Source organism: Alligator mississippiensis, chromosome 1, assembly GCF_030867095.1.
Source record: "Alligator mississippiensis isolate rAllMis1 chromosome 1, rAllMis1, whole genome shotgun sequence".
Taxonomy (NCBI): Eukaryota; Metazoa; Chordata; order Crocodylia; family Alligatoridae; genus Alligator; species Alligator mississippiensis.
In genome coordinates this window covers 261,109,376-261,128,753 of record NC_081824.1, presented here as the reverse complement: position 1 = coordinate 261,128,753, position 19,378 = coordinate 261,109,376, and the positions used below count along the sequence as shown (strand labels likewise).

Genomic DNA, 19,378 nt, shown 5'->3' with positions numbered 1-19,378 from the left:
CATACTTTTCCCCTTGGGTGCTCTGATGAACAGTTGCTCACCAAGCCCTTGAAGTACTCCCCTAGTGTAGTGGTAAGCTGCTACCAGGTCCCCTCTCAGCCTATTTTTCCTTAGGCCGAAGAGTCCCAGATCCCTCACCCTTTACTTCCATGGCTTGCCGTGTAAGACTGATCACATGGGTAGCTCTTCTTTGGACTCTCTTAAGCTTGTCCATGATCCTGTTAAAGTGTGGTGCCCAGAACTGGATGCAGGACTCCAGCTGCAGTCTCATCAGCACTGAGTAGAGCAAAAGAATCACCTCCTTGGTTTTGCTGGAGATGCATCGATTGATGCATGCCAGAGTACAATTTGCCCTACTGGCTACAGCATTGTGCTTCCAGCTCATAGTCATACTGTGGTCTGTTATTACCCCCAGGTCCCTTTCATTTGTGGTGCTAGTCAGTTTAGTGCCACCAAACCTGTAGGTGTGTTGGGGGCTGCTCGTCCCGAGGTGGAGCACTTTATATTTCTCAACGTTGAACTTCATCAGATTCTGATCCGCCCAACTCGCTAGCCTGTCTACGTCCATCTGTATCTGTAGCCTATCTTCAAGTATGACCACGCTTCCCCATAACTTGGTGTCATCCATGAACTTGGCCACTGAGCTCTTCACCCCCACATCCAGATCATTTATAAAGATGTTGAAGTTACTTGTCCACTATGATTCATAGATTTATTCAGTTGTGGAACTGGGGCTGTGATGGGCGGGGAGAAGAAATGGAGCACCAGACCTGGGTGTTGACTCTGAACAGGGGGTGCCAGAACACCCCTTGGGAGTTTTTGCCATGACAGGGGAAGCCCTGTGACCAATAGCATATTGGGGATACAAAGTGCCAAGGGCTCCAAGGGCAGCTGCAGGGGAGTCTGTATCATGGGGATGCTGTCCCCCAAGTTGCTGCTGCTACAGTAGCAGCTGCCCTCAGTGTGCAGAGAGCTGGAGCAAGTAAGACTTCCCTTCTACCTCTAAATGACCCCCTCTAAAAGACTTCCCTTCCTCTAACTAAATGACCTCTTTGTGCTTCTGGTTCCATTCCTGAGAGACCACTTTCTAGCATGCAGTTCCCTGTTCTGTCAGTATGGTTGGAATTCCTGGTTCCTATTTTTCAATATAGGACCAAAGGAAGCTTTCAAAATATCCTAGTACAGGACATTTATGTAATTCACTGATTTTCCTGGGACAGATTTACTTCAGCCCCTTAGTGTGAAGTTACCTTAACTCCAAAGATTCAACTACTGACAGACTTTCCTTATTCTAGAAGATCTACCAGTGGTTCAGATTCACTGTAATAAGTTCTATAAAATATTGTTTAAAATCCCTAGCATTGATAATATGACAGGGGTAAAATAGGAAGTGATTGGCCATATTAACTCTTTTGAGATGAATGGCACATGGAGTGTCCATAGGGAGCAAGTGGAAGTCCATATAATTCTAGAGCAAGGCTGTTCAACTGGTAGAATAGGACACATAAAACAGATAAGGTATGAACCTGTGGCCCCCTAGGCTCCCAGTTCAAGCATTGCTCCCTCTATCACTCTCATGCTGCTGTTACTGGGATTTCTGGGTTCTCCTCTCTCCTCCAGCTTTTACTTCCAGCCACCCTTCCCCGGGTTGGGGAGGCCTGTGGGGTCCAGAGAGCCCATGGCTCAGGGATGCGCAGGCTCTGAGGCATCCATGTGGCATTGCACAGTGCAGTGTGGGCAGCAGCACCTGCTATACAGTGTAGCAGAGTGGTGGAGGGGGTGTCCACTTTGCAGCATGTGACCTGGGGGGCTTGTGGCCCAGAAAGTGTGCAGCCCTCTGCCACTCGGCTGTTGTATAACCCTGATCTAATGCAACCTTTAGGTTACACTACTATGACAAAGGTGGGTTGATACAGAACCATCCCCAAAACTTGGAAGACAGAAGGCAAAACTAGTTTATGCATTGTTGTTCCAATCCAATGTGACATGCCCAGCACTTCTGGGTCAAAGCTGGGAATTGGGCACCATCACCAGATCTACATTGACCCTCCTAAAATTCTGACCTTTTGTAGACCTAGCCTTCTTCCTGAGATTTCCAAATACAATGTAAATTGTGATTCTTCACATTGTAACACAGGGCTAACTAGCGCCCTGCAGGCCCTGTGTGTCCTTTGAGCAGTTAACTCACAACCCTTAGGCTTCTGCCAAGGTACTGCTTCCCCTACTCATCCTGCTGTTGCTATAGCTGAGATCTCCAGACTCCTGCTCCTCGTCCAGCTTCCTGTCCCCATCCCAGCAGGCAGGGAGGTGCAGTCCAGAGGACCTGTAGCTCATATGGTATGGGGTGCAGGAATGCAGCCAGCAGGTGGTCAACATTTGGATAGCCCTAATGTAACTGTTCCTGCCTAAATATATAAATGAGGTATTGTAAAAGTGTCAGAAGACTGACAGCACTACCTGGATCATTTAGCATTGAAGACAATTGATTTCAATGGGAGTTATGCATTTAGCCAACAACAAATTATAAATGAATCTTGATTTTTCCATAATTATATCTTTAGCAAGTGTGGGATAAGAATAACCCTTTTCTAGACAAACATGGTTCCTGAAAAGATGTAAAGCTGGATATTGAAGGTAAATAAATGGTGGAAATATGGTGACTTAAATACTTGCCCTTGAGAGCAAACTGTGATATTGGCAGGTGCTTTACAGTTTCCGATATCCCTCTTTGTTTAGTTTTTTGGCCTTTATCTGCTGACAATTTATATGTATACTTTGATTTGTTGCTGACCTAGGGAGGAAATCTGTCTGCTGTTCAAAAAATAATTGTTATCACATCATTGTTAATTGCTAGCAATATCCTGATATCATAGAAGGTAAAAGAATAAATAGGTTTCTCTGTGGTACAATACGTTGAATGATCGAGTAAGTCTCAAGAGAGTCACTTTTCTCTGTACCTCGGAAATAATTGGAAGTAATTTGGAAATGTCCCAAGTCATATATGATATTTCTCTTTTCTCTTGCAGTCACCAGTCTTTTCATAGCTTTTGTATGCTCTTTTTTGCAGGTCTTTTTGCATCCCGTTTGCACATTGGTCTTAGCCTCATAACTCCCCACCTAAATCCCCAGGGTCAGAGAATCTGAATTTGTATTTCCACTCTTCTTTTCCAACTGTAGTAATGTTAAAATGTTTCCATTTATTTTTTTTATTATTGGAACATTGAGAGTTTGATAGAAACAAAGACTTTTATTGTTATCAAAAGTCTTTGCTTTCCTCAAAAATGTTTTGATTTTCATCAGAAAAATCAGAAAACTAACAAAAAACACTGGTCAAAAATATTTCCTTTTTTGACAGAAAATGATATTAGATAGGCTATAAGAAAATGAAATTAGTTAGTCTATCCTGCCTTTTGCCTGACTTCAGACTAACACAGCTAAGTATTTCTCTTTTTACCATACCTTCTTACCCTAGAGTATGAATTCCTCCAGGCATGGACTAGGATTCCCTTCCATAATATCTATACTACAGAGTACATTACTGGCAGGGGTGGATCTAGGATGGGATGTGGTGGTCAGTTGCACCCCATACCCTTTACTGCTGATTCTCTGCTGAGAGCTCTAGTCTCATCTGACAGATGCTGTGATCTGGCGTGCAATGAGCTCACTGCACATGAACAGTAAGCTCTCCACTGTTACCACACCTAGCTTTTACTCTCCACTGTTACCACACCTCGGGTGTGGTGTTCAAATCTTAAAAAATATTATGTAACATTGGAGCCATTTTTCTAAATCTGTATGTCCTTACTAATATATGAATGCTTCAGTATTTACTCAGTAATATATATATTCAAACATTTATTGATACTAAAAGTAAAATTCTATATCAACATTTAAAGTAAACATGGGCCTGCTTATATACCTACTGGTTGGTCTAGTGAGTCTTGATTAATGGCCAGAAGTTGAGTGAGAGTAGATTCAAGCTAGACAACAGGAAGCACTACTTCACAGTCAGGGCGGCTAGGATCTGGAACCAGCTTCCAAGGGAAGTGGTGCTTGCTCCTACCCTGGGGGTCTTCAAAAGGAGGCTACATAATCATCTAGCCGGGGTCGTTTAACCCCAGCACTCTTTCCTGCCCATGGTAGGTGGTCGGACTTGATGATCTGCTCAGGTCCCTTCTGACCCTATTAACTATGAATTATGATTTTAGTGTGAAAGGGAGATTAATATTAGGTTGTTTCGACAGCTCAAGGCTTGTCTATTTAAAGGATGTCACAAAGCAAAAGTATTTTTCTTCCATTCTTTCTTTCATTCTTAGAAGTGTCATGTTCTAAAAATTCCATCCAGGAAGAGCACGCAGCAACTGCTGCAGCGTCCTTAGCCTGACGAAGGGTTTTTGAACCCGAAAGCTTGCTTAATAACTATTCTCCAACCATTTGGGTTGGTCTAATAAAAGATATCAAATTCACCCAAGGAACCTGGTCTGCCTATATCTTAGACCAACACGGCTACAACCTAAACCCATGTTCTAAAAATATAATTTGTTGCCTTTTTACAGTTGGCCAAAATGTAAATTTCACTTGATTCATTGCACTGCCAAGGCTTGCTCCTGACTTTGCTAAGCACATATTTAACTAATAGCCAATAATGTTCTGAAGACTCTAATGTAGTCTGCTGAGTAAACAGTATTAATTTTCATCAGATATTAATATCTTTACACAATCCCCTGGAATTGTTAAGGTCAACAGGAAGGAAAGCCCAGCAGCTGAGCATCAGCTGAGAGGGACTTGCCACAGCTTAATTGTTGTGTCTCAGTTCTCATTTTCAAAAAAAGGGGATAACAATAGTTCCGTGCCTCTCCGGATTAAGATTGTGAGCCTCTCAGAAGTTTTGGTGATGTGGGTCATATAAGCCTCTAAAATAGATAGATGGATCCCAAGATATCCCAGTGACATCCTGGGAATAAACAAAGTTGCCAGGACTGTTGCATCCAGTGATACCACCTGTCTTGTGAAGTGGTAGCAAGGGTATGGTGTAGGAACTATCATGGTGGCTATATACCACAAAGAAATTTCCAGACTGGGGAAAAATGCAGCAAATCAGATTTTGGCCTGTTTTTCTCCACTGTGGAGGTCAAAGTTGCTTGCTTGAGTAGGAAAGGCTGTCTCGAGTATGCACATATATATTATGTCTTATATATATTAAATATATATATGACAGCAAATATAGAGAAACATCACTTAAACATGCATTTAAATACAAAAACAGAACAATTATTTTAGGGAAATAAATTCTCTTAGGGAAAATAATATCCTGCAACAAATTATTTTCAAGAAATTAAAATAAATTAATTTTAAAGGGCAATTAAATGCAAATACAGTAGAACCAAGATAATTTGCACTAATGACTGGGTGACCCGTTGCAAATTACTGAGTTTTGCGAATTAGCAAGTGAATAAGCACAACAAAACCAAGCCAAGAATAATGCATCACAAAATGACGTTTCCACTCCCTCCCCAAGTATAGTATAGTAGCATTTGTGATGTACTATAATGTACCCTTTAAAATGTTTTCAAATGCTTTAGATAACTTAGGCCTGCATTAAGAATTGTGCAAATCATTGCTGATGTAACATTTCCTGTCAGTTCAAGGTTCACTTGGTATTCTCTGTAAGCAGTTCAGGGGGCATGCTGAGCTACTGGTATTTATCCTAAGACCTAACTAGCACATTTCTAAAGGGCAAGTACTGCAAATACAGTAAAAGCAGCAATTTGCTAAATGAGATGGCACTGTCCAGCTATGTGCTTGTACATTCTTCCTCACCATGATATTTGAGCATTCAGTAATACTTGGTAGATTTTGTCCTCTCATCTGTGAGGTCAGGGATGGATTATTTCCATTTTACAGGTAGAAAATAACAACCCAGAATGGTTTAGGGGACTTGTCCAAGGTCTCACACACACAGCTATTGAAGTTGGAATTGACCTGGGTCCTAGACTGAGCCAGATCTCCTAGGTCCCCACCCAGCACCTCATACATGAGACTGAATTTTAAGTTGCTATGCTATTTCACTTCTGTTTAACTCAAGCTAGGGGGAAAAAGAGAGATCTTTTATTGGTGATGATCAAATTAAAACATATATGCTTTGGCAAAGGGGAAATGAATAAGGTTCCACTGTGAGGGCAGATAGATTTATGTTAACATGTAATGTCTACCAGCAAAGGGTTGGGAGCTTAATGGTATATCAGAATCTCCATCTCCTAGCAAGCAGGATATATGCACTCCATGTCCTCCCCAGTAGGATTTGTATTGTACCATACACAGTACAGAGTACTAGACAAGTAATTGGAAGAGCCCATCCTTCCAATATTTTGCAAAGGTATGTAGAAAAATCCAGCTTATTGAGGGCAGGGGTAGGTAATTGATCTAACTGTAAAACCTAGAAACACAAGGCAAAAGATGAAATGGTATGAATTACTAAGTTTCAACCTAAATTTATTCTTCCAGGTGTTTGTTCAAGCCTCCTTCATTTCAAATTTTTCAGATATTATTAACGTGCTTAAGTGCTCATTCTTGAATACCCAATGTTCCTTCATGTTATTTTTCAAAGTTACTGGTATTGTCTTTTCTCTTCAGCTTGGCTATGAATCCTGGAGAACACATGTCCCTGTTGGCCAAGAGGCTTTCAAGATCTGACGATAATTAAGCAATCCCTCTTTCTAACGTTACCTCTCTAAGTGATTGGGAAGAATTTCTTGTGCTTGGATTCTGCAAAATCAGTGATAACAGGGGATTAGAAAAAAACCCACTAGGACCAGGGCTTTAAAATGTCAATTAAAGAATCAATGTTTTCTCAATGGATGTTAGACAAGGAGTTCATAGGGTGATAGTTGCCAGAAAATGTCAGGATGGTAGGTAGGGTGTCCTAGGATCACTCTGGCTTTGCCATACCTCCAAATGAGAGAAGATCTTGGCAGAATAATGCGGAAGTGCTGATGTGCTTCCCAGCCTAAACAAAGGGAAAGTCATAGATTAGAAGTTGGAAGCCGCTGCACTAGATGATGTCCTTGTAGGCCCTTGTTTTAGCATATTACAATTCCTAGGAAATTGCCTAAACTCCAAGCCCAAGATCTCCAAGACCATGGAATGAAGGAAGACCCCAACTTATATTGGCCCAGTTCTGCCTTGTGAGCCACCAGGCATAATTGCTTTCCCAGCATGGACGACAGTGAAAGATTTTTGCCAATATCAATTGTAAGACTGCTCACTACGTTATATTCCTCATTGTTTTTTCTCAATCTGTTTTTTAAGCATATCAAAAATGGATCTGTAATCATGTATCATAAGTCAGTTGTTATAGGATCATCAGGAAGTAGGGATGGAACGGACCACATGAGGTCATCTATTTCAGCCCCCTACTCAGGGCAGGTTCATGCCTTATTAAACCATCGCAGCCAAGTGTTTGTCATTTGTTTTGTCTATTTTTCTGTCTTATTACGTCTTTAACTACATGCATGAATTCCTTTTTTCCCTTTCCCCCCTTAGTACTAACAATCTTTAAATATTTTAAGCTGTTATACTATACCCCTGTAGTCAAGTATTAGCTAAGCTCTATTTTACATCATTTTGTCTTTTCTCATAGGTATCTGTCACTCAAACTCTTTATTCATTTTTGTTGTTTTTCACTTGTTTCCCTCCAAATTGTTGGGTTTAGTTTGTTATGAAGGAACCCAGGACCATGATTAGTAAATCCCACAGTGCTATGTGGCCCAGCCTAAGAAAATAAACACCATTGAAATGTAGATATGTGGCATACCTCTTACTTCTCTGTTTTGTATCAAAGGAGAGGTTGTATTGTGTTATTTAGCAATGTAGCAATGGAGCCAGGTGCCCAGAACAGGTGTTTTTTTTGCCCTTCTCCCCAATATTGGTTCCCAAGGTGATTGTCCCAGACACACTGCCCTAGTAATGCCACTGGTGTTATATATTTTTGAAGCGATCTTTCATGTTAGAGATATACATTCAGTGATACAACACCTAACTGTCAGATACAGATTTTCAATTAATTAGGAATTGTTTTGAATTTTTTCCAATAAAATTTCTGGCTTTTCAACTAACCACAAACTTTGTGTTAAATGTGATTTTTTTTGTTGTCTTAAATTTGGCAAGCCATGGAAGAAGGTTGCCCAGCCCTAGGCCTGAATTATTTTTAAAAGAAAGGGTGATCCCCATTACTTGAAACTATATTTGTATAAAATTATTGTACACATCATCAAAGTTGGCCTGCTGTTGCATTTATCCGGTAGAACCTATTCAGTGGCTAGCATTACTATTTAGAACTCTTATAACACACTCAGCATCCCTAAAAGGTAAAACTACAGGCACAGAAAAGGGCAATTCAACTGGGATTAGGATGCATGTCCAAATTCAATAGCCAATCCAGTAGCCCACAACATTGCCTATTTGTATACTTAATTCTGTGATCTAAAGTATCCATAATTGTTCCCTGTTTTTCAGTGTTTATCAGTTTTTATCCATCTAAGAAGAGAGGTAGAGAAATCCAAATAAGAGTGTTTGTAAAGGTCAACATTTTCAAAGCTTATTGCCACGATTAGTATGGAGGAAAAGGGAGAGTAGTCCAGAATTCCTGATTCTTAGCTCCATTCTGTCCTTTATCCAGTAGACCACACTCCCCCCTGCAGGTGTACAGACATACATCTGCTCAATTAGGAGGCTTACAAGTGCACATTTTTCTGATAGAGCTGAATTTCTTTTTCTTTCTTTGTATATATTAATGTAAAAAAAATGTGAATTTCCTCAAAAATTATTTTAAAAAGCAAGATTTGGGGAGCTCCAAATAGCTAAAAACATTCTGGGAACAATTGTGAATTTCCCTAGGTTTATTATTACTGAGCTATATCATTTCTGATTTTTTTTTTTTTTTAATCATACAACTATAATAAAAAGGGGACAGTAAGAGTACATTCTGAGTTGAGCACTTACGCAAATATTTACAGGATTGAGGACTATTTATTATGTCATGCTTTATACTAAATGCTATCTAGAAAACTTAACATGATACAGTAACAGTATACAACAGAAAAATAATCCTTCCCTTGATTCATCTAATTCAACCCCTGCTTAAAGCAGGACCAGCCATAACTATATCATTCTGCCCAAGGCATTGTCTAGCCAGGTCTTAAAAACCTCTAGGGACTGAGATCCCACTACCTCTCTGGGTGACCTGTTTCAGGAAAATAATAAAGTACTGCAACAGGCTACCCAGAGGGGTTATGGAATCTCCATCCTTGGAAGTTTTTAAGACCTGGCTAGACAAAGCTTTGGCTGGAATGATCTAATTGGGGATGGTCCTGCTTTAAGAAAGGGGTTGGGCTAGATGACCTCCTGAGGTCCCTTCCAGCCTTCATTTTCTATGATTCTATGACTTTAATTAAACTGCATTATCCCAGGGTTATGTCAGAAGAACTGTTTTTCTTAGCAGGCTTTTCTGGAGCTGGCCCTTTAGATTTGGGAGGGTCAGCCAGCAGCAGCTATAAAACAATCATTTTACAAATGCTTTTTGCAGCTATTTCTATTCCATCTGGTAAACTCTCTTAAATTGGGTTAGATTTTTCCTCTCTTTTCTCTCGGCATTTTAGGAAGATGCACTAGACCATGAAATGACCTTTTGCTTTGCCTTTTTTTTGTGCCCAAATTTAAATGCATCTGTTTGGATAATTTCTACATTGTCACTTTCCTAATATTCCTGACACTAAGCATTCAAAAATCATGAATTTTGTTTGTTTATTTAAATAGTGTTTTGGATGATTTACTTAATTGAATTTTTATTCTTTTTCTTTAGTTTCTGTGGATCCTTTTAAACCCTCCAAAATCATTTCCTCTTCAAACAGAAACAGCATGATCAACTTTTATTTTAACAAAAAGCTAAAAATTCAATTTCCTGGTAATGAGATTTTAAGGTGGGAATGGTATACAACAAGGATCAAGAAACTTACAGTATGACTGTAAGAGCTGACAGCAGTACGTTCAGGTAGGAAAGTTAATATGAAATCTATTATATGACCTGGTGGCAACAAGTCCTCTAAGATGAACCCAGACCTTTTAAATAAGTTGACTGCTGATCAAGAACTCACCTCTGTCATCTCACTTTTTGTCCCCTGTCCTATCTGTACTGCAAACATTTATTTGTGTACTCCTCTTTATTTCTCTTTTTCCCCCTGCTATTGTATGTAGAACTCAATTATATATTTTAGCTCTGTGACATTTTGTGGATAGTTTGCATGGAGGAACAACAAAACAAGGTTTGTTACTTCATATTCTGAGGAAGGTAGTTCCAAAGAGCCATAACTCATTATTACATCAAAATAAAGCCACATGAGAAAAAGTGTATTTGGGCTGCAAAAATCAAACACTTGATATGTCAGTCTTATAGTTGCTTGTTCAACTGTAATTTTGACCTTTTGACCATCCATTTTTGTGTGCTGATTTTTTTCTGTGGAAAATAGCCTGTGATTTTAGATGACTCTCATAATAACGCCTATGTACACAGGGTCAGAAATAATGTTGTACTGTCACCTGTGAAACTGGCATTTCCTATGATTTGAGTGCTAGATGTTGCAATCTAAATAACTTAGTGAGTTTTGTCTGAAACTTTCTCAACTTTCTTTGAAGGGAAAAAGGTTAAAAAAAAATTCTATGCACATCATAGTAAACACTATTATCAGAGTTCAAACTCTGAACTGTGAACTCTCCAATAGACTTGTACCTTGACCAAAGGACTTAAATATATTAGCTGACAGCAGAAGTCTGTAATTGAGGAAGAGGATATTGCTGGGGTAAGGTGGTCATTTGTAGCAGGATTGCCTAAGATAAAGTAGTTCTGCATGAACTCTCTCTTTACTTTCACCCTAAGAGCTGGGGGACCTTCTGCCCTCAAGGGAAGGGATTTTCCTCTGTTTCTGGAAACTATCTTTTCTGAAGCGCTCTTAAAGTAACAGCTTTTCAAGAAACTCGCGGGTGTTTCTATTGCAGGTTCTGCTAGTACTGTTTTAGCAGTAATGGCCTGGTTTTGCCTTTAGACTGTTTAATGAACATTTTATGTTGGGGGCTGTATCAAACTTGAGGCTGTGGCCAGCTTATTTCACAGGCAGATCACAGGGCTAGCTTCCATTTTTATGGGCTGATTGTGGTGCCCCCCCCCCCCCCCCCGCCCGGTAGAGGGGTCCCAGGGCCCTGCACCCAACTACTAATTGATGGAGAGGGCTGTCCATCAGGTAGCACTCCTTGCTGCTGATTTGGCTGAGAAGGTTGTCAATCATGCAGTCCCATCCCTCACTGCTGATAGGTAGAAGGGGTCAGGCCACACAACAGGTAGCCTTCTCAGCCAATCAGCAGCAAGGGGCTGGGGTAGCAGCCATCTTGCCTGCTCCCCTTCCCTCCCCAACAGGCTGTGAGGTCAGGTCGCAGTGATCTTGAGGACTGCTGGCTGCCACTGGGGAGCCAACATTTTATTTTTAGTAAGTTGTTTGTTGCCCACCACAAATTTCAAACAAACCACCTGATGTCACAGAATCATGATTTGAGTAGATCCCTCTGTCATAAGCTCAGCAATAACCAGTATGCAACTATCATCAGTGTGTACACCCCAACACTTCATGCTGATGATGTCAAAGCACAGTTCTACTCCAACTTTGACCATGTTCTTACTAATTATTTCAAGGAGGACAAGATCATTCTCCTCAGTGACTTCAGTGCCAGTTGGATGTGACCTGTAACTTTGGGGTAGCACCTTAGGGAAGGAAGGAGTAGGGAAAGCTAACTCCAACAGCATAGTTCTTCTGAGCATATGTGCAGAACATGGTCTTGTCATTATTAACGCCACCTTTAGACAGAGTGATAAATACAAGACCATCTGGAGACACCCTTTCTCAAACACTGGCACCTCTGGCTATTGTTAGAGTCCATGACTGAATAGATGCCTATATCACATGAGCCATGCAGGGGTTACATAATTGCTAGACAGATCACCATCTTGTCAGATATGTTATGAACATGTGGATTCTCCTGAAACACCAAAAACAGCCAAAAGCAATGTGAAGGACTCTCAACACTAAATCTTTGCAAGATCTAAAGATCTGTAAGAATCTCTGAGACAGCCTCCATGAACACTCTCTGCCTATCCATAAGAAAACATGGAGGCACTCTAGAAGGGGTTTAAAACCACTGTTCATATGGCCTGTGCTGAATTCATTGGCTATACCATAGGGGTGTGCAAAATGGGCCCTATTTGATTTGGATTCAGCATGAATCAGGGAGAGTGATTCTATTTGTTGATTCTTGTAGGATAGGAGGGTTCCTAGAGGTATGTAGAAAAAACATTTAAAGCTGTCTCTATGTCTGAATCACCAAATCTGTCTGAATCTTTCCAAATTGATTCAAAGAGATTAAAAGGTTCTTTGATTCGATTTGGATTCGGAGATTCAACCACCAAATCGGGCCGAATCTCCCAATCGAATCAGACCGAAGCTTCTCACAGCCCTACTATATCACTCGTTGACACCAAGACTTGTTCAATGAGTGTGATACTGAGATCCAAGGCCTCCTTGACCACAAGAGAAGGCCTCATTCTTCTTGATAAGTTGACACCTCATCTCAGCATAAGGAAGGGATGTATGAGATCCTCAAATGCAAAGCTCAAAGGAGGATCCGGGAAATCAAAGATCGGTGTGGCAAGATAAAGACATAGAGAGATATTTCTATGCTGACAAACATGGCATGCATAGTTTTTCCCTGCAACATAAGTCACCTATTGCCCCAATTCCCATGGTCCTGGTTTCCTGCAGTTGCAGGATGGCTTTGTGCTCCTCAAAGACAATAAATCTATCCAAGCTAAATGGAAAGAGCACTTTGAGGCACTCTTAAACCATGGGTCAACTGTGGTAGATACTACCATGGAACCCATCCCCCAACACCCTGAAATTGGATCCATAGCCAACCCTCCTATCCTAGAAGAAGTTTGGCATGCCATCCAGGAAACCAAGAACTGGTTTCCTGGACTGGCTGTCATGCCTGTTGAAATTTACAAGGCTTATGGCGAAGAACTGGTACTGAGATTCCACAAATGTATTCTCTGAAAAAACAACAAAGAACCCTTGGAGACTTGCCAACCTCATGACTATCTTCAAGAAAGGATCAAATTATCCCATGGGGCAATTGACATGATCTTTGTTGGCTTCCAGATCCAAGAAAAGTATCAGGAAGTACATCAGTACCTGTATATGACCTTACTAAGGTCTTTGATTCCATCAATTCTGAAGTTCTATAGAAAGTACTGGCCAGTTTTGGATGTCCTGAGAAGTACATCAGAGTACTAAGGCTTCTCCTTGACCCAGATGACTGTGACTGTTCTATGTAGTAGATTGGAGGAAGATCCATTTGTCATCCGAACTGCGATCAAGCAAGGATGCATCGTTTCCCCAACTCTATTGTCCATATTTTTACAGCTATTCTGATTTTTATTAAGGACCATCTTTATTCCCGAATTGACATTGAATATCAAATGGATGGAGGGCTCTTCAGTCTGGGATGTTTTCACTCAAAGCCCAAAGTACTCAAAACAACTATCCTTGATGTTCAGTATACTGATGGCTGAGCCATCCTTGCTCACACTGAGGAAAACCTCCAGACTACACTGGATATCTTTGGAGAAACCTACTGAATTTTGGGCTTCTTTCTCAATATTGAGAAGACTCAAGTGTTCTATCAGCCTGCCCTGGGCCATGAATGTGACCTCCCTTCCCATATTACAATCAAGAGAAAGATCCTGGAGATGGTTGAACACTTCCCCTACCTTGGTAGCCACCTCTCTCAGAGAATAAACATTCATGAGGAGGTCCAGCACAGGCTCCAGTGTGCAAGTGCCTCCTTTGGGACATTGCTTTGGCATGTCTTTATGTAGTGCAATCTCTGAAAACACATTAAGATCTAGGTCTACAACATAGTCATCATCCTCACTGTCCTCTACAGGTGTGAAACATGGGTGTCCTACCATATTCTTAAGAGCCCGGAAACATATCACCAGTGATGCCTCTGGGAAATCATCCATATCAAATGGGAAGATTGCCACACAAATGTCAGCATCCATGCTGAATCCAGTGTTACCAGCATCAAGTCAGCAATCCTCAAACACCAACTTTGCTGGACCCGACATTGTATGTTAATGCCTGACTCTTGATTGCCTGAACAAGTGCTCTACTCCCAGGTCAGTAATGGCCTGAGATCTCATGGTGTCCAGAAAAAATGCTGCAAAGACGCATTGAAGACATGCCTTAAGAAAATGGATGCCAACACCAAGAGTTAGGAGAAGCTAGCTGCTAATAGACCCCAGCGGAACTGCAGCCTCAAACAAGTGGCAGCCTCTTTCGAGGTAAAGCATCTTGTTGTCAAAGCAGAGAAGAGAGGGCAGAGGAAGGAAAAAAGGGGGAATCCCAGCCTGTAGCCTATACTCCTCTGCAAACAACCCCTGCAACTTCTGTGGAGGGTTTTGTCGGTCAGGGACTGGACTTTTAAGCCATCTCAAGACCCATTAATTAGCTGCGGTAGAGATCATCGTAAAATAAAGGGATTGCTGATGATGAGACGATTCATGTTCCATTTGGGGGTTTTTTATTTGTTGGTTGGTTTGTTTTTTGGCATGATCAACATGAATAAGAGAAGCCATGTCAGTGATGCTGCTTGAGATAATGAAGTGGCGTGTGTGATTTTACAGATTGGAACATTGATGTTAGATCTTCAAATGGCATAAGTCAGCTGAGGTCTGTTGACTTCAGTGGAACTAAACCACTTTTCACTTAATTAGAGTTGAGCTCACTAAGGAACCTGGAGAATTGAGCCCCAAATAAACATTTAAGACTTACAAATAGAACTGGCTGAATTAGGGAAACTTAAGTTTGTTTCTTCAGCATATAGGATGAACTTGATGTTGAGGAATTTTTAGTTGAGAAACAGTGATGTATGAAAAGAGAAACAAAAATCAATTTATAATGAGTGCATCAGAATTTGGAAGGACTCGCATGCACAGATTAAGGCTTGTGACTGAGACTGTGAAATACTTCATTAATTCTTCTAATGCTTCCTTACTTAAGCACTTCTGAGGTAGAAATGATAAGGCTACATATCTAATCTAGGAAGTTTTTACAATTGAGATTGATAGGTGGATTTAGAAAACTGAATGCAGTTATCCTTTCTCTTCTCAGCACAAGTTACAAAAATATTTTGGGGCATGTTACTCTGTTCCCTGACCAGTATGAACTGTTTGCAACAGTAATGTTTCTCCCATAATATAAGGCCATGGAGGGTATGTTAATGGTAAGACCATGACTGGAGCTGTTAGAGAGATGGCTAAATTAGCTCTAACACACCTGAGAAATGGTTTGAAAACTAGGTCTACATAAGTCGCCACCCCTGGACCATAGACAAAGCAATAAAGGTTGTCTGAGAAGTAATCAACTGATGATCAAATGTCCAAGTCATGCATATACTCCGTGCTTGACTCGGGTTTAGATTGCTAACATTTTATCCTGCCTCCAGTGTCTGTGTTTAAAACTATTTGTGTAACCTCTTCTTTCCTCTAAGCGGGTCCCCTATTGTGTTATGAGCATGTTTTGCTTAAGCATAGATAGGATGGGGTAGGTCTGTATATATCTAGTAATCATTTCATTCATAATCAGTGTCCTTTTAATTTTTGGAATGGTGGTCACGTGTCGTCCATTTCTCCATTCTGTAGTTGGAAACTGCCTCAGCTATATTAGTAAAACAACATCTCCTTTAACTTCAGATGTGATTTGCATACTTCTTCAGCATTTCTATATGAACTGCTTGGTTTCACCTGATTTAATGCTTCAATCAGAGGTGCAGCAACGTTGCCAGGCACTGGAGCAGTGGTGACTCATAGTTGTTGCCATGCTGACAGTGCAATTGCACAGCTGCAACAACCACAGTTTTTTTCCACCCTCCTCCCCCAAGTCAGTACCCAGGTGGCTGCCCCAATTGCCTCGCAGCAGTTGTACCATTGGCTTTGGTTACCAATATATAACAACATGGCAATAAGATTCCAGTTAGATCCTGGGATTACCATTGTTTATCAGTTTGTACCTTAACTTTGCAAATGACCAAGTGGGGCTACTTGTACGCTTAGTTCAGTGCATTTACTCATGTACAAAGTTTCTTTCACATGTGTATGTTTGGAGGATTTGGGTCTCGGTTAAGTTCAGCTTTGTTGCTTTCGAAGCCTCTTAATCGTGTAAGGTTTTGAGCAAGTTAAATCACTTGGCAAATCCTGCATTCTCTCAGTAGAAGGTGCAGGGGTTTTTATGTCTTTGTAACTGTGGAAAATTATTAATAGATTCTAGGGCATGTTCCTTTAGTCTCAATACAGGGATTGGAGCGTCAATGACCAGGTGTAAGTGGTGTAGTTAGTTTATTGACATCTTTTACTATAAAGAATATAGTGAGAGCATTGTCTGACAGAGTAAATTGAGTACTAATGGAATCGGAATAAACCAGACAATAACTGAACTCTGCACCAGCCTGAACATAGCATAGTCGTTGTTCATAAACTCTGTAGTTATTTCCCTAGTTTTCTAAATTGCAACACAATAAATGCCTGCTTATTTCCTATATTAAAATATTGGAATATTCATATCAGCCCATCTCCTCTAAAATGGCTTCAGTGAAGGTAGCTGGAAGATTAACAAGCCTGGATTCTGATGGGCCAAGCAAGGAAAAGAATTCTTAAATGGAGGACTCCTCACAGGAAATGACCCGCCAGCACTTCCTTGTTTATATTGCGAATTCATCTGCTTGATTGCCGCTACCAGTTGCAATGATGGGAGCTCAATAGTTGAAAATGAGGTCAATAGTTGAAAAGATTCTCTGCAGAATCTTTTGTTTGCTAATGCTCCACCAGCCTTTGGAAAAGTTAGGTTATTGAAATGTTGGCTTACTATTTGACTTAGGCTAGACCAGCCTTCTGAGAGAATTCCAGTTTTGTGACTTGGATGCCTTCCTAATAAGAACCTCTCAAAAACAATATGTGATCCATGGCCATGAATCTAAAAGTTAAATGCCTGCTGGAAGCTGTATTGAAAGGTAACAGGAGTTCACATAGTGTGTTGTGATGTACTTAGACTCTGCATAGCTGGGGAATTTGAAGTATATTTGCTTTTCATTGCCATCTTTTCAAGCACTGGCACTTGACTTGCTGCAGAAATTCAGATTGTTCCGAGAGACTCTGATGTTGCTCTTTTATGTTTCATAACTGTCTCACATTTGGAGAAGTGTGGCATGTGAGGAAATATCAGGACATTTATACAAGATTGTAACAGGGCAAGGAATAGTAGAAGAGCATTAATTCTAAAGTTTCTTAGCAAAAACCGGTTCCTTATGGTTTTGGTTTAAAACAGTATGAGGTTGAAGCTGAAATGGCCTGAAGATAATAGAAGCTGATGCTAAATATTATTAAAAAGTAGGAAGATGCATGGACAGCAGAAGTACCTTGACTTATTTTCACAGGAGCAGAGCAGACTCTTTGATAAAGCTCTAATATAATTATTTTCTCAATGATAAAAAAGTGAGGTTGATAAATAACTTCTAGTGTGCAAGATGGATATTGTTGTATTGGGGACTATATAGGTAAATCTAGACAGACTAATGGAGAGTACCCTTCTCCTCTTTAGGAATAGCTTGTTTTCTGGAAGGCCGCATGTCTCAAAAGTCAGGATTGGTTTTTTTTATTTCTGGTTTCTGTCCCAGGTCTGTCTCCTGACTTGGGATCCAATCTTGCTTATGTTGGAATCAGTTGAAGTCAAAAGTAAAACTTCTGTAAGAACCGGATTTGCCCCCAGCTATTTGACTTTGAACAAATTAGTCACCTCCCCTTGCTTTGGTTTTCTCATCTATAAAACAGGGATAATAGATTTGCTTCACAGGGGTGCTGTAACATGTAATTTGCTCATATTCATGAAGTGCTTTGAGCTGATTGTTTTTTCTGGCTCAGACCATGGTACCATAACATGCCTGTCTAGTTCAGGTTGGTCCAACACCTGGCAAATCTGGAAAATGAGACTTAGAACAGTGACCAGGCTATGATCTTTCCCTTATGTGTCTTTTACCCTCTTCTTTTATGTTTTAATAATGAGAATGAGCTTTTATATGGACTATTAGCATTGAACAGGGGGCTGGGGAAATCAGGCTTCATTAAAATATAGAAGGCAAATAGGGCTGTTATGTCAGTATTTTCAGAATGTGGACGAGTAAAATCAGTAGCTAACATGATATACTGGAATCAGCCAAGCGACATGTAAAGTATCAATACAGGAATTGCTAATGCAGTTTTCTAGTCAGAGGCATACCCTTATTGAACCTAAAGAGACGCAGACAGAAAGTTCAGTACCCTTAGCATATCTGTTTCTGCAGTTATGTTTCCATGAAACACGTTTCCAGAAACCCTTTCGGCAAAACAGATCCAAGAAACTATTTGCCGTCAGTAGGAGCATCCAACACAAATATGTAAATTTTGAAATCACTGTATCAAGTCCTGAATGTATGAAATGGAAAAAATACCCACCATGGGCAGAGATGAATAAAGATCTGTAGTGCTGAACAGAAACCGCTGTGCTGTATTAGTCCACACAGGGACACATCATATTCATTCTGGCTGGAAACAGGAACACCCAAAATGCTGCAGATTGCCTTCCTCCCCACATAACTACTGTTTGTTTACTGAAGGCCAAATGAGATCTGCATATGCATCTGAAGGATGAATTTGGCCTGATATTTTAAATTCTCTCTTGCCAAGAGGAAAATTGATGTCATGGCAGGAAAGGAAGGGTGGTGAAAGAGAGGGAGAGTTGGTGTGCATGACATCCATTAAAATTGACTGACAAGTAAAACAAATAACCTATATTTTGACATTTTTCAGTAGATTTTCCAGACACACTAAAGCACCAGTTTATATTTTTCATTGCCTTCATTCTGTCTATGATTTCACCTATCCAAACAGTTATTGTTTGCATTTGGTTCTCTACAGGTGAACTCGGAGTCAATATTACTAACCCCCAGTGTGCAAAAATCATATTTCAGCCGCCTTCTACCCTCAGCCTTCCAAAAAAATGACTTAAGTATCATAAGTTTATAAAACATTGTGTCCTTTCTATCTTCCAAATTCTGTTTAAGAATAAGGGTGCTTCTGTTTATCTAACCAGACAGGAGTCACATTTTGAAGCCTTTTTCTGAATTTAGGAGGGATATGTATTTCAGCTGAGAGTCTTATGCAAGCCCTTGGCTTCAGGAGTTGGAAGTT

At 40.4% G+C, this 19,378-nt stretch overlaps 1 long non-coding RNA gene across 3 annotated transcripts in view; it reads left to right on the top strand.

Annotated features, from left to right (window-relative positions):
* Positions 1-19,378, top strand: part of LOC132247706 (uncharacterized) — a 344,432-nt gene that overhangs the window by 123,364 nt on the left and 201,690 nt on the right. Inside the window, exon 2 of one of the 3 annotated variants that reach the window (XR_009459020.1) lies at positions 9,860-10,048. The exons of the other annotated variants lie outside the window; for them this stretch is intronic. This is a non-coding gene — a long non-coding RNA (uncharacterized LOC132247706). The remainder of the gene's footprint in view (positions 1-9,859; positions 10,049-19,378) is intronic. 3 annotated transcript variants of the gene reach the window in all.